At 40.8% G+C, this 22469-nt stretch overlaps 1 protein-coding gene across 11 annotated transcripts in view; it reads left to right on the top strand.

Annotated features, from left to right (window-relative positions):
- The window catches only part of ADAM22 (ADAM metallopeptidase domain 22), a 211548-nt gene that overhangs the window by 22569 nt on the left and 166510 nt on the right, over nt 1-22469 (top strand). The gene's annotated exons all lie outside the window — the stretch shown is intronic.

Here is a 22469-nt window from a genome sequence, read left to right as displayed (position 1 = left end):
GCCTATTTTGGTTGAGGTCCCCATGTGCTACAGTAATATCAATAATAAATAATATTTGTATGTATCTAGTGGATTTGAAATAGTATTTGTTTTTTCTTGTTCTGTCAAATATCTCTGTATATTTTGGCATATTTTCAAATATTGCTACTTACTAAGAACCTTATTGTAAGATGTTTTGTAAGATATATTATTATTTAGTCTGTAATTCTGCACTTGATAGTGTGCAGGCAAATTGCTGTGCCCCATTAGACAAGGAGCTACTGAAAATTGGTAACTATTTGCTTTTAAACCCTGAACATATTATGTTAGAGGTCCACTAATAACACTTACAGCTAGTTGTCGAAAGCCTAAGGTGAATGGTGCAAGTGATGTTTTTGCAGATAAGTTCCTTATCTTTTGAGAAAAGAGAAGTGTTATAAAACATTAGCATAGTGAATTTCAGACTAAAGAAAGTGATTGAACAATAGCAAACTTATAAATGAAACCTGATACTTAATTCTGATGCAACAGATTTCTTTTGGAAAATTCTCATCTGACAAAATTGAAACATTTCAGGTGAACGTATCAATATGGTAGAAATTTGACAAAAATTATTGATATATTTAAATTTGATAAGGTTGAAGCACTTCGTTTAGACTTTATGTTCTATCATAAGAATAAGGGTTTGCAGAAAGTTTACATTGTTTAAAAGCATTATACAATGCATGAAGATCACACTTCTACAGAAAAGGAGTAGCATATAGTGTGTGTGTATGTGTGTACATATATAGGTGTACAAGTACAGATAACATAACTTCTATAACAGATAGGGAGAAATCTTGGCTCCATTGAAGCCAATGGCAAAATTCCCATTGACTTCAGTAGGCTCAGGATTTCAGCTGTAGTGTCAGCCTGAGGATTGTCTAATAAGAAGAAATCAAATATTAATAGTATTTGGAAAGACAAGCAGAGGATGTTATTTTACTATGAACTTCTTCAGTAGCTTTTTCTATGAAAGTTATGTTTTTATTCTTCATGGAAATATGCTGTACATTTAAATATTTAAACTATTTAAAATTAAGCTTATTTTAGGGTAGGATCCATTTTTTCCCCCTAAAGGGGTCAGATTGTGCTACCCTTTTTTTCTTAAAGGACATTCAATGACCATTGGAACTGGCATAATGTGAGTAACGCTGCCACAATCCAGCCCTAAGAGATGAACTGCAATGTTTTTCAAAATCTAAAAATCTGTTCTCTCTCAAACCAGTAATATAATGTAAACTAAATTCTGTCCCCAGTTTTCCCCATGTAGTGATGAAAATGAAAGGTGCTATTTGGCCTGTAATATGACATTTTATGCAAGGTTTCAAAAGGGCTTCAGAAATTGCATTTGCTCATGCACAAATCTTATCAAATAAAAGGAAGGACCAAGGATTCCAGAACAACATGGGAAATGTATTTTTAATGTATGTCCCCAGGAACAGATGTTATATTTAAAATTATATATATTTTGTCTTTACTATCATTAGAATGAGTTCTTGCTTTTATTTCCAAACTTGTATATTACATTTCTATGGCAGCATCAGACCTTTATTTATGAAAAATAAAAACTTTTTTGAGGGGTTTGGGAGAGGAATGTCAATTTTGTGGATGTACGAACAGAAGTGTATGCCAAATTTGTGGATGGAGTTTTGGAAACCAGTTTGGAAACTTGGCCCTTTATAACAATATATTTGAAAATCAGTTAATCACTTGCCTGCCAAGACCAACGTTAGAGATTCTGTTTCCTCTGCAAATATTGATATTAGCACTAATACCTAAAACTGTGCTGAAGCAGGCATGTGTTAGTGGCATCATCAGCTCTTGCTGGCGCTTGTATTTTGGGGAGTGTCAAGGAGATGATTTTGTCTCCGCCAAACCCCCACAAACTTTTGGAGTTACATTAATTTAAATTGGTAAGTGGTAGGAAGAGGGCAATTTTTGAAGCATCTTTCAGTCTCCTCTGTTCCAGAAAACCTGGATCTTATCTGCCTTTGCTCGGATGCCTTGATTTTGGTAGCAGTATAAAAAAACCTGGATATGTCTGTGTGTCACAATTTAAAAATTGTTTCAGTAGACAATTCTCCAGTTAAGCTAGAGGTCTTAGGGCTACTTCTCCATAGTTACTCAAGGGTTTAGTATGTATTCTGGTGATTTTGGGGTAATAGTCTATTTTCTTCTCTAGTTAATTAACTATACATAATGTGTAGTAGCCAGTAGTAGAAATATGTATTCGCAATTGTGATTCCATTCTATTCCCCAACAGAGATAAGAGGTCATCGGGGAAATAAAATAAAGGAACATAAATTGATTCAATAAAATTCACTAGCTTAACAGTTTCGGCTATTTCGTGCATTTGTTCTCTTCTCCCATTTTTCATCCCCTGCTTTTTCTTTCTGTCTCTCTCCAGATTCATTGTATACATCTTCACATCATTTTCTCATTACTGTTTTCTCTGTTTTTTCATTACTATCTTTCCTTTCTCCCTTGTCTGTCTCTTTATTTGAAAATCACCATTCCCTTTTCTCAGTTTTGTCTGTTTATATTTGCCTGCTCATTCATGCCAATACCCTCCCTCCTATTATGTTGTGTCTTCCCCTTGCTCTCATCTGTATTCCATTTTCTCTTCACATTCCAGCATCTTTATCTCTCCCCCTCAATCTTTTGAAGGCTCCCATATTTCTCTGTCTCTCCCTTCCCCCCATGACAGCTCTGTCTCTTCCTCCCCACCCCAAATGTTTACACACTAAATATCCCCTCCCCTTCTGGCTTCTGCATATGATGCTTCCTGGCAACCTCTCCTCTCACAAGTGTTCACCAACGGGTCTAATGCTGCCAAGAATTTGAAGTTTATTTCCCCCACACACACCTTTCTCCTTATCCTCTGCATTGCCTCCTCACCCCTCCCAGAGTGGCTGCCACTGTTGAATCTGGGAGTAAGAGGAAGCAGGGCCTCCTGTTCCTTTGCCTCCCCACCACATCATTTGTCAGCAACTACAGGCCAATTTGGCTCCTCCGCTTAGCTCCCCCTCCCCCCCCTCCTCCCCCTCCCCCCCCCCCCGTAGTTGGAGGCCATTTTCATAGCTCAGAAGAAGAACTGGATTCGCTGTGAACAGCTGAGAAGGAGTTTGTGGAATCCTTTCACCACTAGTGAAAAACTCCCCAAAAGTAGAGTTCAGTTTGGGCTCCTTCCCCTCCATCAAAAAATAGAAACTGATGGTCATGGGCTTCAAAAGCCCCAAAGCCCAGCCTTGGTTGGCTCTAGTGTGGCTCATGAGTAATCACTGGTTTTTAGAAAAAATTACTCAGCTGTCAACCATGGAGCTTTCTTTATATTTTGAAGGTGATCTCTGCAACAAAAAGGGCTAGAAACAGACATTTAAAAATACAGACAAAAACAGATGGGCACTGACATGTGAAGGGTTGCTAAAAACTGAGGGCCCTGAATGTGTGTGTGTGTGTCTTGGCCAATCTTTTAAACAGGAAAGTGAAAGAGGAAATAATTTCACAATGTTTTGTTATAACATTTTGATTTACTTCAGAATTTAAATCTGTGTGCATATGGTGTTTATTGTGAATCTGCGGCAGTTTTAAAATGCATTTTTGTTCATATGTAATAAATGTGTCTTCCTACATGAAATAAACTCAATGTTATGAACAGAGGCTTTTGGGCTGAAAATCAAAAGTTTGATGTAGGTTCCTGTGCAGTCAGTGTTTTTTCCACTGCATACTTTTTTTTTTTTAGTTGCAATAATATCTTTACAGTAAGCTTTAATAAAATACTGTGTCTGTTTCAAGTTTGTCTGTTTAACTGGCTAAAGCATTTATGAAGAAGCTTTCAGGCTAAACTAGCTGTATTTTTAAAAGGTTCAGTCCCTCAGGCAAGAGTCAGAAATGCATTAGTGGCATCAGTGTTTTATGATACCGTTGCCTCCTATGCATTCATTCCATGCTCGTCGTCATTATTGTTTTTTTCAGTGTTATCAAAGCAAATCTCAGAATTCACTATTAGCTGTGGTATCACAGTGCTGCTCTAGGCTTCCCTACTTCAGAGCACATCTAAATCTGGCGATCAACCCAGAATCATGTGTGAGATGCATAACAATTAAGTATGCTTGTTTTTTGATTCCTTTTTCTTCAAGTTTGTGAAGCTTGGTTGGCATCTAGCGAAATGAGTATTTCTTAATTTATGCCTAATATTTCTGTTAAAATAGTTAATTGACCATTTATACTTTCAAGTTGGTTTGTAATTATATCATTAAGTAAGAAATTGTATAGGAAAATCAACATATTTGAGTCTGAAACATTTCTAGTCTTGTGAAGCAGGATATCATGTGCTATGAGGGGCAGCCATCCCAACCTTGGTTTGCTCCCCACCCTCCCGACTTTTGGGCATCTGCCTAAAGTGTCAGATTTGGCCCAACTCAATCTGCTGTGCTAGGCCTTTTAGAAAAGGGGTGGCAAATTGTCTTGAGTAGCTTCTGGCACTATCCCTGCTCTCTGTGCTGCTGGTCAGGAAGCATCAGCAGTGGCCTGGGTTGGAGCTGAATGTGGAGTGACAAAGCCCTGATCCCTGCCCTAGGTTGGCCATTGGTGAGATGCCCGCTGCCCAAACCCCACCCACCTGCCTCCCCCACTCTGTGATGGGACTGGCCCGCCAACCAACCACAAGCAGCCACAGCCTCAGCAAGGAGGCATAAGTGGGGGTTACTGACACAACTTTGCCGCCCCCCCTTCCAGAATTTTTCTGAAATGACCTGTTGCTGTGAACCACATACATCTGCCTTTATGAGAACTGGACCACAGTGTATCTATCTGTTTATGGGGAGCTAATCTATCACAGAATGGATTAAAAAAAAGCTCATTAACTGGATGGGGAGAGGGCAGCTATAAGATTGTTCTACAGAACAGTAAATAGGATTATATATAGCATGATTAGTGATTGAGAGTTCAAAATGTGGAGGGATTCTCCTAGGGGAAGTGCATGGAAAGCTTAGAAAAGGGGAGTGGAGACACCTCATTCAGTACATTTTCTTTAGCATACATATAACCACAAGGTAAGAATTTTATTTGCCTTTAATACTCGGGGAAAAAAAACACAAAAAAGGCATAAGTGTTTTTATTAAGCTGGAGAAGGACTAAATGAGGTGGATTGCATGGAGTGAGTGACCTTCACACTCCAGCCCAGCTTAGGCCATATCTACGCTACCTGCTAAATTGGCAATGCTGCGATTGACGCAGCGGTGTCAATTTAGCAGGTCTGGTGAAGACATGCTAGGTCAATGGCAAAGCGGTCTCCCGTCGACTGCTGTACTCCATCTCCCCGACAAGAGTAAAGTAAGTTGGAGGGAGACACAGCTGTAAGTCGACCTAAGTTACGTCGACTTCCGTTACGTAACTGAAGTAGCGTAATTTAGGTCAATTTACAGCTGTAGCGTAGACCAGGCCTTAGAAAAAGCACAAGTGCCTGCTGACTTAAAATGCAATGGTGGAAACTCTCAGCAGTGGGTGTTGTGTGAACATACCAGTCGGCACAAGACTTGGGGTGCAGCTGTCTATTTTAGCCAGTGCCGTCTCCATTAGAGGCTTTAAAAGCCTGCCTCAGAAGCAAGCCATCATTTTATAGGCAGTCTGTATAAAGACGAAGGGTTTGTCTTTATATGCTCATGAAAGCTCAAATGCAGAAGAGCGCTGTTTTGAACAAATTGAAAGTTATAGTAGTATGTGTATTATCACTATTATTTACTAGGGTGGGGATTATTTACAGTGAAGGGATATGGCCATGCCTCTTCTTTGGGACATTGTTTGCTCCCAGGGGGGCACCAAGGGACCAGTCCCTGCATTCCCCTGAGCACCCAGACTGCAGTTGTAACAGGCCATTGGGTAGGTTGTGCAAGAGGAATGAGGAGAGAGGATCCTTGCACACTCCCCTCACCTGTGCACTAATGTAGGGCTCTGTTACATCCTGGCCTTAAATCTGGAGTAAGTTACTAAAATCAGTGGAATTGCTGTGTGTAACGGAAAGCAGAATGTTTCCTTGGGCCCTTGTATCAGATTAAGATGGGCCAGCGGCAGGGAGGGCTGATCTGGGACTTGGAAGACTGGGTTCAGTTCCTTGCTACACCACAGATTTGCTGGGTGACCTTGAACAAGTCACTTAGCTTGTTTGTGCCTCAGTTCCCCATCTTGTAAAATGGGGATTATAGCACTTCCCTACCTCAGCAAGGTGGTGTGAAGATGAATACATTTAAGATTGTGAAATGCTCAGATATTACAGTAATGGGGTCTATCTTAAGGGTCACAATTCAGGGTGGTTGCACCTGTATTTCCCCTCAGTGGTTCATCAAGGGCACCTACTCTTGGCTTTCAGCTCCCCAGCTGTTGCCTCTCTTGGGTGGAGACACATGTCCATCTCTCTTCTGACCGCAGTATTCCCAGGCTGGACAGTTCCCTGCCTTCACTGTGTCATTCCCAGCACAGACAGGTTGCCCTAGGACATCCGCTTGCTTTCTCTTCAGAGACAGGTAACAGTGTTATTGCTACAGATATATGCTATTACATGGCTCTCTCTAAGCAAGCCTACTTTATTCTTAAGGTACAAAGCATTGCAGAGAAAACATAAAAAAACAATAAAAGAACCTACATGGATGCTAATAAGCTTACCAGAGCTCATCCTAACTCTCACAGGGGCTCTGGCAGGTGCAGTCTTTTAATACCCTACCCTAGGGCATCCTTGTGGTTACAAGTTCATCAGAGCTTCAGCTCAGAATTGGCACCCAATCTTATAGGGCCTCAGTTTGCCAAGTCCTTGCAATCCTTCTCTAAGGATTGGGGCCCTTCATGGACCAGAGGTTCTGTCTATTTGCTGGATCAAGAAGTAGGCCCCAGGTCAGCCTAAACTCAGGCTTTTAATCCAAAACCTTAGAGAATCCAGTTTGAACTAGAATATTTGTGTCTCCGCAGGCTGATAACTGAGGAAGTTCATTACCATTCTCCTACTAGAGAGGGTACATACAATTCCACAATAACACATATGCCATTGCATGTTTAATACAATTCTCCCAGAGATGTTAACTCTACTTCAATAAGTTTTAACTTAACTCAGTAAAGTTTATCTTAATTCCATAAGGTTTGTTCAGTATATTGCAGAATATTGTCCATCTGTCACAATAAGTTCTTAAGGTAGATACATAGAGAACAAACAGTGCTGTAAAAAGATGAGGATAACTGGAACATGAAAGATGTTTCAAAACAAGGCTCCAAGTCACCTTGTAGAATGTAGAGTATAAAATGAACGGCATTAGAAATCAATAAAACGTGGTATGTGGAGCGCTGAAGAAGTATATTGTCACCAAATATCTTTTTTCTTTTAATTTATCGCCAAACATACAAAGACATAGCAGCATTCACTAAATAACAATTAAACATTAAAGATTCCAAATGTCTTTTTAACTTCACTTATTATTAATGCTACTTAGAAGGTAAATAGCACTACAGCAACTAAATACCCATCCACACCACCAAACAAATTTTTGTAGTCTGTGATGAGAGAGAGAGAGACAAATATTCCATATTCCAAGTGGGAATATTTCTTATGGGAACATATTTCAACCAAGGTTTTTCAATCCTATGTCAGATCACAAGCTTCATTTAAAAACAAAACAAAACAAAATGAAAGACAATTTAAAAGCCAAAAGCCAGATTTTTTTCCCCATGAGAAGACAAGCTGCTAAAAACCTTCTTGAAATTTGTATTGGCAGCTAGTCACTAATATTATTATAAATGTGTCATGTAAACTGTAAATGAAAAATTTCTAAGAGCGCCCTGAATCAAAAACTTTTGCCACACGTGCAACTCAAATGGATATGGGTGCTGACATATGCAAAGGTATGCCAGTTCTCTACAGGTAAGTCTTTATAGTATATCCCCACTCTTGAGTCTTCACCTACAGCACTGGTGAAGCAGTTAAATGATTTCAGACTGTGTGCTATAGTCCACTCCTGGATGCCTCACACAGGACCACCAGACAGTCTGTTTTGGTGTAAGAACTAGGCCAGATTCTTCTCTCCATTACACTAGTGTAAATCCAAGGAGTGTTGCTGGGCCAGATCCTCCCGTGTGGGTGAGTTGTACTCAGGGCAAGACTTGAGGAGGCATCTGGTGGGGCAGAGTTGGTTTCAAGCCATCTTTGCTGCCCTCCAATCCTGAATCTACTTGGAAGCCAGGCCAGTCCCCTAAAAGCTGCTTTAACCTATGCCTGGCTGCATGTAGCCCCAGTTGTTCTGGCAGCTGGGGCTCAGTGAGTTGAAGATGCATCAAAGTATGCCCCTTTCTCTTGCTCCCTCCCCCAAGTGCCAGCGCTACACCACCTGAGAATTCCTATGTGTGGGGGAATCACGAGGGGTCAGATTCTGCAGCATCACAGCTGTTTTGCACTGATAGCGAGGGGTTGAGGATCTGGCCCCACTGTATCTAGTATAGTTACACTTTGGGCCTGATACTCTTTTATAGCAAGGTCCTTTGTGCTAGTCTTACAATGTAAAGTGTGTGTGTACTGTAATTCACACACACTTTAAGGTCCAGTTTAATGCCAGAGTGATGTAAAGAGGCCGTAACGCAAATGAGAATCAAGCCCTTCAAGTGTGATTGGTCTAAACTCTTTTGCTATATTTTTGTAACCATTTGCTTATGATTCCCAATCCAAGCAGTTTTACTAGACACCTGCAGAGTCAAAACCCTACCTGGCTAGTTTGAGTTGTGCTTTCATAATGCCATTTTGTAAAGTAACTCATCCCACCCTCATCTTTAGAGGCAAACTTATACAACACCCACGTAAAAAAACAATCTTACCAAATACTTCCTCCCTCCCATCATTGCTTTAAAGATTAATGTTCACCAGGGTTAATTATTATACACCCCAACATATGTTAGCATGTTTTGGAATTGTGTTGTACTTTTTTTGGATAAACTGGCTTTGAGTGGCTCAATTTTTATTTTTAAAGTTTTTATCATTAAACATATCCACTGTGCAGAAATATGATTACTGGTGCCAATGCTTCTTCGTATATAGTAAGACCAAATCTGAGGTTTTATTTGTGATCTCATATAGATTCTAAAGCCCAATGGGACCATTGTGCTCCTCTAGTCTGACCTGCTGTATAACACAGACCATATGTCCTCCCTGAATTCCTTCTGGACCAGAGCATATATTTAAAAAAAAAACATCGTCTTGATTTAAAAAGTGCCAGTGATGAAGAATCCACCACAATCCTTGGTAAGCTGTTCCAATGGTTAATTACCCTCACTGTTAAAAAGTTGGTGCCTTATTTCTCATCTGAATTTGTCTAGCTTCAACTACCAGCCTTTGGCTCTTGGTATATACTTGTCTGCTAGATTGAAAAGCCCTCTTACCAAATTTCTATTCTCTACTTATAGACTGTGTTCAGTCACCCCTTAACCCTCTCTTTGTTAAATGAAAGAGATTTAAGCTCCTTGTGTCTTTCTCTACAAAGCATGTTTTAATCCTTTAATTATTCTCATGGCTCTTCTATGAGTTTTCTCTGATTTATTAACATCCTTCTTACAGACACCAAAACTGGACACAGAATTCCAGTAGCAGTCACACCAGTGTCAAATAGAGAGGTAATACAACCTTCCTACTCATACTTAATGTTCTCCTGTTTATATCTAAGGATCTCAGAAGCCTTTTTGACCACAGCTTTGCACTGGGAGTTCATGTTCAGCTAATTATCCACCATGACCTCAAAGTCCTTTTCACAGTCACTGCTTCTCAAGATAGAATTTCCCATTCTGCAAATATGGCCTGAATTCTTTGTTCATAGAAGCATGACTTTACTTTTGACCAGATCAAAATGTATATTATTTGTTTGCTCCCATTTACCAAGCAATCCAGATTGCTCTGTATCAAGTGACCTGTCCTCTTCATTATTTACCATGCCAATCTCTATATCATGCGTGATGATTTTATATTTTTTCCAGGTCACCGATAAAAATGTTAAGTAGTGTAGGACTAAGAGCTGATCCCTGTGGGATCAGTAGATCAGTAGAAATACACCCACTTAATGATTGTTTTCATTTATAAGTGTATTTTGTGACTTGTGAGACAGCTTTTATCTATTTAATATGTGCCATGTTGATCTTGTACGTATTGTTCAAGTTTCTTAATCAAAATGTCACATGGCACCAACTCAAATGCCGTACAGAGGTCTAAGTACATTATATCAGCCCTACTACTTTAATCAACCAAACTTGTCCCATCAAAAGAAGCTGTCAATTTAGTTTGACAAGATCTATTTTCCATAAATCCATGTTGGCTGGTGTTAACTATATTACCCTCCTTTAATTTGTACTATGTAATGTTCCATTTGGTTTCTTCTAGGTTTTAAAAAGGTGAATTGCGCTCAATAACTATATTAATGTAATACAGTGGCCACCACCCGAGCACCCCCTTGTGGCCAAAGGTTGTTCTGTGCATGCTGCCTCTGTTTCCCCCCTCTTCAGTGGGCACCAAAGAGGTACCTCATTCTCCCCTTCTCTCAGGGGGGAGGGCTATCTCAGTGGTTTGAGCATTGGCTTGCTAAACCCAGGGATATGAGTTCAATCCTTGAGGGGGCCACTTAGGGATCTGGGGCAAAATCAGTACTTGGTCCTGCTAATGAAGGCAGGGGGCTGGACTCAATGACCTTTCAGGGTCCCTCCCAGTTCTATGAGATAGGTATATCTCCATATATAAATATATGTGGGGCTGCTTGAAGTACCTGTGTTCTCCAGCATATGGGACATGGCAGGGCTTCTCCCCATCTTAACAAGCACTCATTGCCATACCCAATCTCCTTTAAGCAGATTTATTTGTCCAAACATAAGCACATAATAGACAAAAGCAATTCCTCAGTTCACCCTTTGTCCTAGGGTGTCAAAGCCTCTCCTCCCCAGGGTCTCTGGTAATCCTGCTTCTTGAAGATTCCAAGTTCCAACCAGCTTCCCTTCTCACAGCCAGTTAGCTCTGCTCCCTTCTGGAACACCAGCCCCAAGGCTAACTCCCTGAGCATCTGACCCCTTGTTCCAGGGACCCACCACCAGAGTTAGCTCCACCCCTCTGTGGTTCCTCTTCCCAGGCATAGCTTGCCCCAGTCATTTCTCCTCTTCCTGCTCTCTGATAGGCCTGTGTAGCCTGCCTTGTTTAACTCGCTCAATAGGGGTCACCTGTTTTGATATGGGAGCTGGGCCTGGTCTACTCACAGGGACCAGCTACCCTCTGACAATGAAATTTTAGGTTTTGAATGTTATAATTTAGTCTTAAACTACAAAATAAATCTGATCATCTTTCCCTTTATTAATGCCAGTACATTCATTCACATTTTAGCCAGTCCCTGTGTTCTTTGAAGAAATATCTATGGCATTTAAACACAGCAGTATTTTATATTTTCAGAATCACAGCTGAAGGAATTGTGAATAAGATTCGCTTCCTTGTATCCTGCCTGTAAATTGCACTGAGATATTGCTGGCTCTTATGATGACATAAATCACAAGAGTGAAGCATTTGTGTTTTTAGTTTTAGAATTTTATTATGTCTCTGTGTTTGGGGAGCAACTGGAATGCATTTGAATCTTCTATTTGTTTGTTTTACATCTAAACTTCAAACGTTGCTTTCACTGAAGTTAATGGAATATCACAGCACAAGCCTAAGGGTGAAAAACACAACATATTGGGGTTCATTTGTACTTTGCAAGTATTCATCTGAAATGTCATAGTAGTTGAGAGGCAAAGCCTTCTGTTCATTAGTCCCAAATCAATGCCCATTAGTAAAAATCCTTATTGCTGTCAGTATGACATTGTTACAATACTACATTAAAGCCTGAACTCACTGAAGTGAATAGGAATCTTTCCACTGAGCTGGATCGGAAGTGGATCAAACCCTTACATAGTCTATAAACAGTTGATTCTAGAGGTGAAATCTTGGCCTCATTGAGATTGATGGGAGTTTTACCAGGATGTCATAAAACAGAGGTGGGCAAACTATGGCCCGTGGGCCACATCCGGCCCGAGGGTCCGTCCTGCCCGGCCCTTGAGCTCCTGGCCCCTCCCCGCTGTTCCCCCTCCCCCGCAGCCTCAGATCGCCATGCTGGCAGCGCGGTGGCATGGCTGGCTCCAGCCGGGTGGCACGGCTCAGGAGCAGATTTACCAGTGAACACAGGGTGCCCCGGCATAGGGCCCCCCAACAACAGGGGGCCGCAGGGCTGCGCACTCGGGCAGCTCAGCACCGGCACACCTCCGCGGGGGAGAGGAGCTGCACTGCAGGGGCAGGGGAGTGGTGCCGGTGGCGGGAGCACGGCGAACATGGGCGGAGGACTCAGGAGGAGCACCAGGTGGGCACGCAGCTGGCCGGAGAGAAGCGGTGCTTTGAAGGGGACCGCCACTTCTCTCCAGCTGTGCGGCTGCCCCTGCTCCTCCTGAGTCCTCCGCCCATGTTCGTAGGGCCACATTCCAATAGGGGGTGGGGGAGAACAAGGAGTGGGGGGGGTTGGATGGGTCAGGGATTCTGAGGGAGGCAGTCAGGGGTTGGGAAGTGGGAGGGGGCAGATATGAGGTAAGGGCCAGGCTCTTTGGGGAGGCACAGCCTTCCCGACCCGGCCCCCCATACAGTTTTGGAACCCCGATGTGGCCCTCAGGCCAAAAAGGTTGCCCACCCTGTCATAGAATCATAGAAGATTAGGGTTGGAAGAGACCTCGGGAGGTTATCTAGTCCAACCCTCTGCTCAAAGCAGTACCAACCCCAACTAAATCATCAAAGCCAGGCCTTAAAAACCTCTAAGGATGAAGATTCCATCACCTCTCTATGTAACCCACTCCAGTGCTTCACCACCCTCCTAGTGAAATAGTTTTTCCTAATATCCAACCTGGAACTCCCCCACTGCAACTTGAGACCATTGCACCTTGTTCTGCCATCTGCCACCACCAAGAACAGCTGAGCTCTATCCTCTTTGGAACCCCCTTTCAGGTAGTTGAAGTCTGCTATCAAATCCCCCCTCACTCTTCTTTTCTGCAGACTAAATAAGCCCAGTTCCCTCAGCCTCTCCTCATAAATTGTGTGCCCCAGACCCCTAATCATTTTCATTGCCCTCTGCTGGACTCTCTCCAATTTGTCCACATCCTTTCTGTAGTGTGTGTGTGGGGAGGAGCAAAACTGGACGCAATACCAGTGCCGAAAAAGAGAGGAATAATCACTTCCCTCGATTTGCTGGCAATCCTCCTACTAATGCAGCCCAATATGCTGTTAGCCTTCTTGGCAACAAGGGTACACTTTTGACTCATATCCAGCTTCTCGTCCACTATAGTCACCAGGTCCTTTTCTGCAGAACTGCTGCTTAGCCAGTCGGTCCCCAGCCTGTAGCAGTGCTTGGGATTTTTCCGTCCTAAGTGCAGGACTCTGCACTTGTCCTTGTTGAACCTCATCAGATTTCTTTTGGCCCAATCCTCCAATTTGTCCAGGTCACTCTGGACCCTATCCCTACACTCCAGTGCCTACCTCTCCCCACAGCTTAGTGTCACCCACAAACTAGCTGAAGGTGCAAACCATCCCATCATCCAGATCATTAATGAAGATGTTGAACAAAACTGGCCCTAGGATCGACCCCGGGGCACTCCGCTTGATACCGGCTGCCTACTAGACATCGAGCCGTTGATCACTACCCGTTGAGCCTGACGATCTAGCCAGCTTTCTATCCACCTTATAGTCTATTCATCCAATCCATTTTAACTTTAACTTGCTGGCAAGAATACTGTGGGAGACCATATCAAAAGCTTTGCTAAAGTCAAGGTATATCACGTTCACCGCTTTCCCCATATCCACAGAGCCAGTTATCTCATCATAGAAGGCAATCAGGTTGGTCAGAGAGAGCCCTCCTGTCGGCTTAATTACTCCAGCCCCTTTGAGCACCAGTAGCTATGTCGGCGGGAGAAACTCTTCCACTGATGTAGCACTGTCCACACCAGCGCTTAAATCAGCATAAGTTATGTCACTCATGGGAGTGGCTAATTCACACCCGGGAGCAACATAACTTATGTTGATTTAAGCTATAGTGTAGCCATAATTTCAGATCTTGCATTTTTTAAGCAGTTGCTGACTTGAGGTCTCCTGGTCCCATTGATATCAATAGAAGTATTGCCTTTGACTTCATTGGGACCAGGATTTGTCCTATATTGCTGCTTGTTTGATAGTACAGGAAAGTTTAACTGGTGCCTACAGAAACGTTTGACATATTCGCTGAACTGAAAAAGGAAGCAGTTTTATAATGTATCCTATATTATTTTGTGTGTCAAAGTGCATCTCTGTGAGACCATTCTAAGTACCTGGATGAGAATTTCCCTGAGGCTTCTGAAACACCACTTAAAGCTCGATGATCCCTGACTTCCCATATAAAACATTTAACAACATTTATATGGGTATACAAAATCTATATGTCCTCTCTTTCTCGTGATAATGTACTAAACCATAAACAAAAATATTGTTTTCTGGAAAGGTCAAACCATTAAACAATAACATATATTGCATACTTTACTGCTTTTAGTTGATTGCATAAATTGTAAGCAGTATGTGTTGGTTTACAGTGCAGTGATTGAAACAGATGTTGGCGATGGGATTATCAGCACCAAGTGAATTACATCTCCAAGGTGTTAAAATGATTTCATTGAGAAAAATTGTTAAAGGAAAATAAACATTATACTTTGAAGACTTTCTTCACAAAAAGTTTATAATCATTCTGAAGACATGTTGGGCATTTTACTACTACAGTGATTTTCATTGTTTACTGGTGACAGTGCCCAGACTTACTCTGGTTTTACTTTTTTTCTGTCACTTGGGAGATATGTATTGTTAATCCATAAAGATAAATAATGTATTATGTTTATGATCTCCTTTAAAAATGGCTTTGGGCTAAGGGACCAGTCCAGTTGATTAACATATTTTTGCCCAATCCTGCAAACTTGCGAGCATCTCTAAATTCCATTGACTACTGCAGCAACAAAAGCCCCTGGGTAGTGTGGGGATTTTTAAAAAAATTTTTTTTGATTTAACTATTATATTGAAATGTGGATTTTACAGGGAGAATTTTTTTCTGAACTTATCCTAAAAATGGAGTTATACCCGCTTATACTAAGAGTGAATTTGGGTCACAAGAGTCCCTGCTCATAACGCTCCTAAACTATAGATAATATCATAAATCCTCTGCTGTGAATTGTTGGCTATATGTATTGTTCAGTGTGGAATTCTGAAAACACCAAGGTAATCATGAAAGCCACATGAAGTGATGTGAGAACACTGTGCCTTATTCACAATTCCTAACTTGTATTTTGTGTACTGTAATTTACAGAGCTCTTCTTCCATGGATCAGTAGGTCTCCTTCCTGCTGACATAATTATTCCCTTGATAGCCTATTCTGCTGCTGCTTTCTTATCGTAACCACCTTCTGTTTTCTACCTCCTTCCTGCTCTAGCATCATTACTTTTTCTCCTGTTCCCCAGTCTTCCCTGAAGCCCCCATTTTCCTTTAAAATCTTTTCTGCTCCATTACCTCAGGATCTTCCCTTTTAAAGCTTGCTGTCTCTTTTGCCCCATCTCTGAAATTGTTCTCCCAGGGTACTTGCTGCTTATCCCAAACCATAGCAATTTTCTCAAAATTTTCACCCATGATTTTTAATTTTAGTTGCCCAATTTAAGAAACCTGAGGCATGTTTTTTTCTGAGGTGCCGAACCTTTTTTGTTTCCATTAGAGATTTTTGCACTTGTATAAAGCCCCATTTGAAAGTGAGGGAAGTCACATCACTGCAATGCATATACCCTGGGCATTTTAACCAGTGTAGCTGTAATGGTGCAAAAATCCCTAGTGTAGACAAGCCCGGAGAGTTGTGGGTGTGCACATCACCTCTGAAAACCACGTTTCTGAAGTAGGAAACTCAAAATCAGAGGCAGCTACTGTTATTTTTAATTTAATGAAAAATATAAGTTTCATTTACAAATGTAAACAGAAATGATGAAAACCTTCTACAGCTTTTTACATAAAAGTTAAAGGTGGCTATGACAAAATGCTATTGAATCCAGTGAATATTCAAAGACTGTTATGTAGTAAACATCTTTCTTTAACTGATTGCATGTGGCCATATATTAAAATAGCAAAAGCATTCACTGAAGTCATGGTGGCTTTCACCATTTAATTTTTCATTTAAAATAGCTTGATCTAGAACATCTAAATCTCAAATAAGCTTTAATAATTTGAAATAAGTGTTAATAGCCGTTGTGGATAAGTGTTTTGAAAAACCATAGCCAATTGGCATTTACTGGACATTATGGGCCATGTTTTTTTTAAATGGCCTCTAGATCTATCTAGATGTACAAAAATGGTGCATACATCAATTTGTGTGTACAAAATCTGCATTTGGGAACACAAATAGACATTCATAGATGCAAATTAGGTTGATATATAATTAGTTTTGCAAATATATGCAAGTGAGCAAAGAGAATTGTGGAAAAAGGAGAACAAGTTAACACATTTTATTTAGACTTTTAAAAAGTCTTTGACAAACTAAGTAGTACTAAGAGGTGAAGTAATGTCATGGATTAGAAACTAGCTCAGAGATAGAAAACAAAAAGTAGGAATGGGTGGTCAGTTTTTAACATGGCAAAAGGTTAACAGCTGGGAGCTCCAAGTCTTAGACTAATATTGGTAGTGTTTAACACAATTGTTAATGATCTGGAATAAAGGGAAAGCAGGGAGGTGGCAAAATCTGTGGATGGCATAAAATTATTTAGGTTAGTCAAGATTGGTGAAAACTGGGAGGAATTTCAAGGGGACCTAACAAAGGTAGCTGAATAGACAGCACACTGCCAAATGAAATTTGGTGTTGAGAGAAGTAAGGTACTGCCTATTGAAAGAAATAATTTAAATTGTGTGTACACATTGAGTTCTAAAATAAATGCCATCACTCAGGAAAAAGACCTGCAGTCAGGCAAAACCTCTGCTCTCGCCATAGAGGAGTAGCCAAAATAGCCAACAAAATGCCCAAGGATTAGGATAGAATATAAAAATGAATACAAGATCATGCTCTTTTATAAATCAAAGGTCCTTTGAAATGCGGTGTAGATTTCCAGTCACTCCACTTCAGAAGAGATAGAAAAGGTGACCAACATGATTCTGGGGGTTACTAAGTGCCCTCAATTCCCATTTAATCAGTTAACTTCAATGGGAGGGGAATCCTCTGCACTTTGTAGCATCAGGCCCCAATTTGTTATCAGTAATGTTGTCAGATGAGCAATGGGGCTGATGTTGATTTGAATGGAAGCTTGTCAAGCCCTGTCTGTTGGAGGGAGAATCACTGAAAAGCAGGGTCTAGTGGGGAGAGGAGGTGTGAGGGAATGAAAATAGTGGACATCAACAGGACTCCTAGAGGGAATTGGTGACTTAAAATTATCCAGTTAAAGATGAACAAGTGTGTGTGTGCATGTGTGTCTGTGTTAATTTTCTTTTTGAAAACTTTGGGAATTTATATATGAATATAATTTCTGATGTAAAGTTATTTGTGTTGCAAAATAAGTAATTAAAATCTGTTTTACTAAGGACATCAGCAAGAATAATATGAAATGAATTTTTATTCTGCAAGACTGAGAATCAACATCCAGTATTAAAATCTTACTTTGATAGCATATAATACTTTGCAGATGGCATGTAGCAATGCTGGACTGTGTTGCACACAAATTCTATTGTCTTATCAAAACAATAGATTCTATTGCTTTCATCACAATTTCTATGACAAAGATAAAGGGCTATTCATAAATTATACAGAGATTTGGTTCTGTGATCAAATTTGTAATCTTTTAGTTTCTTTTTTTATTTTGCCATTGATGTTCAATACCAAAGACTTCAGAATTTTACCTATTTCCTTTGTGTATAGTTTCCCATTTGACCTGTGGTGTATAAACTACACTAAATATTTGTGTTTATAATTGCTTTCATTGGTTAGGACCAGCTTGCAAATGAAACCTGGGTATTAATTTAATTTTTGGAGTAAAATGTACTTCTGACTTTAAAAAACAAAACTTTGAGCATAAAGGGTTTTGCACATATCACACTAACTGAATCACTTTCTACTTATATTAGCAATAGAAGTATCTTCAACATGACATCATTCTGCCCAGTGTTTGCTGGAAGACCCCTTCCACCACTCCCATGCACAGAACAAGATCAAATCCCAGGTGATGGTGCACACACCAGTAGACTCCCAGCCAGCAGTGAGAGCACTGGGCTGAAGGTGGCCACTTCATTTGTGGTCTATGTCTACCCATCCTCCGTGCTTGATTTCTTCAGAGCCCAAACGGGAATGTATACTGCTATTTCTAGCCTTGAGGCAGTCGACCGGGGCTCTGAGACCTGCTGCTGTCGTTTTTCGTTTGTTTGTTTGTCTGTCTTTTTTTTTTTTTTTTTTTGCAGTGTAGACATACCCTCACATTTCACAGGAAGAGTGTTGGCCAGGGATCTGAGAGTGCTGCTCACATGTTAGTGTTTGTTTGTGCCCTGTGGCTGATATGCACAATATACCCATGTAGATTATTCCTTCTCTTCACAGGAAGTGTTCCATAAGGGTAAATATTAATTTTTACTAGAATATAGGCACACACTAGGGTTGATTTTGTAAGATATATATGCACTTGTTTGGGAGATGGTTGCACTGTTACTATCTGACTGTTCTATATCCCTCCCTTGGCTTCCCGTAAAAATTTAACAATAAAGCTTTCATTTTTATACACTTCTGATTTGAGCAACTCAGGATACACTATATATCTTCCTCTAAATTATTTCAAATATCTCTTTGTTTTCTATTTTGATTCACTTGCTTATTTTTTGTGCTCTTATTAAATGATGGTAAATGAACCAAAGAATCAAGCATTGAAAACAAAAGTCGTATATTTACAATGCACTTCAAATAAGGCACTAAATCACAAGGCTGACTTCTATTAGTGAAATACAAAACAATTTGCATCACATAAACACATCAAAATCTTAGTTATTCAGTGAAATATGTGATTATATTAATCCTTAATAGCAAAATGATTTAGATACATTATTGAAGAGAACTATATTTTTAATGTCCTATTCTCCTACTCCAGCACACAAGTAGCTTCGTGTGGGGAGAAAAGAGCCCCATATCAACTGAATAAAATACTGTCTCATGCTAATAGCTTTGTATTGTTTAGAAAAATAAATGTCAAAAAGTTAGAAGGTATTTATCTTGTGCCCTCATTCTGTTCCATTTACTTTATTTCTTCCATCTGAAAGAAAGTAGAGTACTGTCATTTGGTGTGTGATGCACAGTGTGATGAGAAAAGAGGTTCGTTTTGTACTTTTATTAAAGATGACCTACAAAAGGATTTGTTTTGTTTTTAAATTGGACTTTGTGCCCCTGTTTATGATATACAAAGAGGGTCGGAGAAGTTGGATTTTTTTCCCCTCTCCCCCTTCTCCTCCAAAAAGTTTTCTCTCCCCCCGCCTCACTCTTGTTTTTCTTTATCTTAGAAACCTCAGCAGTGTCAAGTCTGGCCTTTCCTGAATTTGTCCTAGGATCTGTTGGGGGAGGGGGAGGTTGCCTGAGTGTATGTATGTGTGTGTGTCTCAGAACATGTGTATTGTGGACACTCTTTGTACATTATAAAAAAGGGCACAACGTCCAATTTAACTCATCCATACTGTTCTCACCTCTGCTGTGATGATATTGTAACCTTCTGTGCTGATACAATATATTCTTCTAAATAATACCTTTTATGCTTTTCAAGTTGCTTTTACAATCCATCAAGTTGCTTTTACAGTCCATCCCTCAATGTAAAACTCTTATTGCGGTGGATAAGAAAATATTTAAGGTAAGCATAAAAACCAAAGATAGAGATTTACTTCAGCACAAATTCCAGATTACCTAAAAGGCAACTGCTAACAGACTATGGCAATTTCTAACCAACAGTGAGGAAAGTTCTTAATTTTATTCTGTCCTTTAGAGTCTTCTATGCTACACATGGAGTGAAATCCTGGTCCCATTGAATGGCAAAGCTCCCATTAACTTCAAGGGGCCAGGACTGCGCCTAAAACCTTTAGAATACCAGTGCAACTCTATCTATGTAAAAAGTGCCACTTTTGTCCTTGAGGAAACTTCACTGAAGTTTACCCAGGGATAAATTTGGCCTATTTATCTTGGCTGTTTATATAATTCCCATTAGTACAGTATCTGAGCACTTCACAATCTTTAGTGCATTTATCTTCATTTTGCAGATGGGGAACTCAGGCTAAATGACTAGCCCAAGATCACACAGGAAGCCTGTGGCAGAGCAGTCCTAGGCTAATGCCCCAACCACTGGAATATCTTCTCTAGGCTCCATGTCAACCAATTAATAATAAACAGAAATCACAAAATAAGCAACTTGTAGAGAATTATCTGATATACAATCTAGCAAAATCTAGCAGAAGAGATTAATATAAATAGCTCCCACTGTTATTGAGAAAATGTGGCTGGAGAGCTTTATTCATCTTTTCACTGTGGCATAAAGTGAAGGGTTTATTTCTTATTTGCAAGAACTGTTTGATAACCCTTACATTACAACACATTTCCTAAGAGAGATGACTGATATTTTGCCTGTACATATCCATAATCATTCTTTGATCTCCAGTTCTTTTATCGTATAAGATAATGTACTCTTCTTCAGTGGATTGCCAGAAAGTCACTGTTAATGGATTTCTGGCATGCTTGTGATTTTACATTTGGAATAGATGCAGTAGTGTTCAAATGCTATGCAGATATATGGATGGGTTTTGCCACTGCAGCTTGGCACTTTTAATCCTAGGCTGCTCTTCCCTTTGCTGGATTTCTTGGATATGACAATGATCAAGAATGATCAAGTAGTTAATTATCAAGTAGTTACATGGATTCATCTAGCCTTACACCTGACTGTGAAGGTCATATGAGTTCACGTTCTTTTAGGTCTTGCTGTATTGAAGAGTAATAGAGATGAAGTATTTGGTACCCAAATTCCCAAGTATGCTGGTGCTGATACTTCTAACCTTCCCATGAAAGTCTGATTTTGGCTGGTTAGTGAGGATTTAAACTTATTTCATTGATGCCCTCTGTAGCAATGCGCAGACTCACCCAGTGGCGCCTCCTGCTGGTCATCTATGGGAATTAGCTCACCAGCCCTCAGGAGCGCCCTCTGCAGGCCGGTGTCCCACTACCGCTTGGCCCCCGTGTCCCTCCCGGACTGGTTCCCTGTTGTCTGGGGTGTTGCCCTCTGGCAATAACAGCCCACTGTAATTAAATACAGCACTGATTACCCAGTAGACTTTTATTATGGTATATGTAGGGATGACCAACCTAATTGCCTTCTATGATGAGAGAACTGGCTCTGTGGATATGGGGAAAGCAGTGGACGTGAAATATCTTGACTTTTGATACGGTCTCCCATAGTATTCTTGCCAGCAAGTTTAAAAAGTATGGATTGGATGAATGGAATATAAGGTGGATAGAAAGCTGGCTAGATCGTTGGGCTCAACAGGTAGTGATCAATGGCTCCATGTCTAGTTGGCAGCCAGTATCAGCTCCAGGGATCGGTCCTAGGGCTGGTTTTGTTCAACATCTTCATTAATGATCTGGATGATGGGATGGATTGCACCTTCAGCTAGTTTGTGGGTGACACTAAGCTGTGGGGAGAGGTAGGCACACTGGAGTGTAGGATAGGGTCCAGAGTGACCTGGACAAATTGGAGGATTGGGCGAAAAGAAATCTGATGAGGTTCAACAAGGACAAGTGCAGAGTCCTGCACTTAGGACGGAAAAATCCCAAGCACTGCTACAGGCCGGGGACCGACTGGCTAAGCAGCAGTTCTGCAGAAAAGGACCTGGTGACTACAGTGGACGAGAAGCTGGATATGAGTCACCAGTGTACCCTTGTTCCCAGGAAGGCTAATGGCTGCATTAGTAGGAGGATTGCCAGCAGATTGAGGGAAGTGATTATTCCTCTAAATTCGACACTGGTGAGGCCACATCTGGAGTATTGCATCCAGTTTTGGGCCCCCCACTACAGAAAGGATGTGGACAAATTGGAGAGAGTCCAGCGGAGGGCAATGAAAATGATTAGGGGGCTGGGGCACATGACTTATGAGGAGAACTGGTCTTATTGCAGAAGAGAAGCGTGAGGGGGGATTTGATAGCAGCCTTCAACTACCTGAAGGGGGGTTCCAAAGAGGATGGAGCTAAGCTGTTCTCAGTGGTGGTAGAAGACAGAACAAGGAGCAATGGTCTGAAGTTGAGGTGGGGGAGGTCCAAGTTGGATATTAGGCAACACTATTTCACTAGGAGGGTGGTGAAGCACTGAAATGGGTTCCCTAGGGAGGTGATGGAATCTCCA

This window comes from Malaclemys terrapin, chromosome 2, assembly GCF_027887155.1.
Source record: "Malaclemys terrapin pileata isolate rMalTer1 chromosome 2, rMalTer1.hap1, whole genome shotgun sequence".
In the NCBI taxonomy this organism is placed as follows: Eukaryota; Metazoa; Chordata; order Testudines; family Emydidae; genus Malaclemys; species Malaclemys terrapin.
The sequence above is the reverse complement of the archived record's forward strand: the minus strand, read 5'-3'. Positions and strand labels throughout refer to the sequence as shown.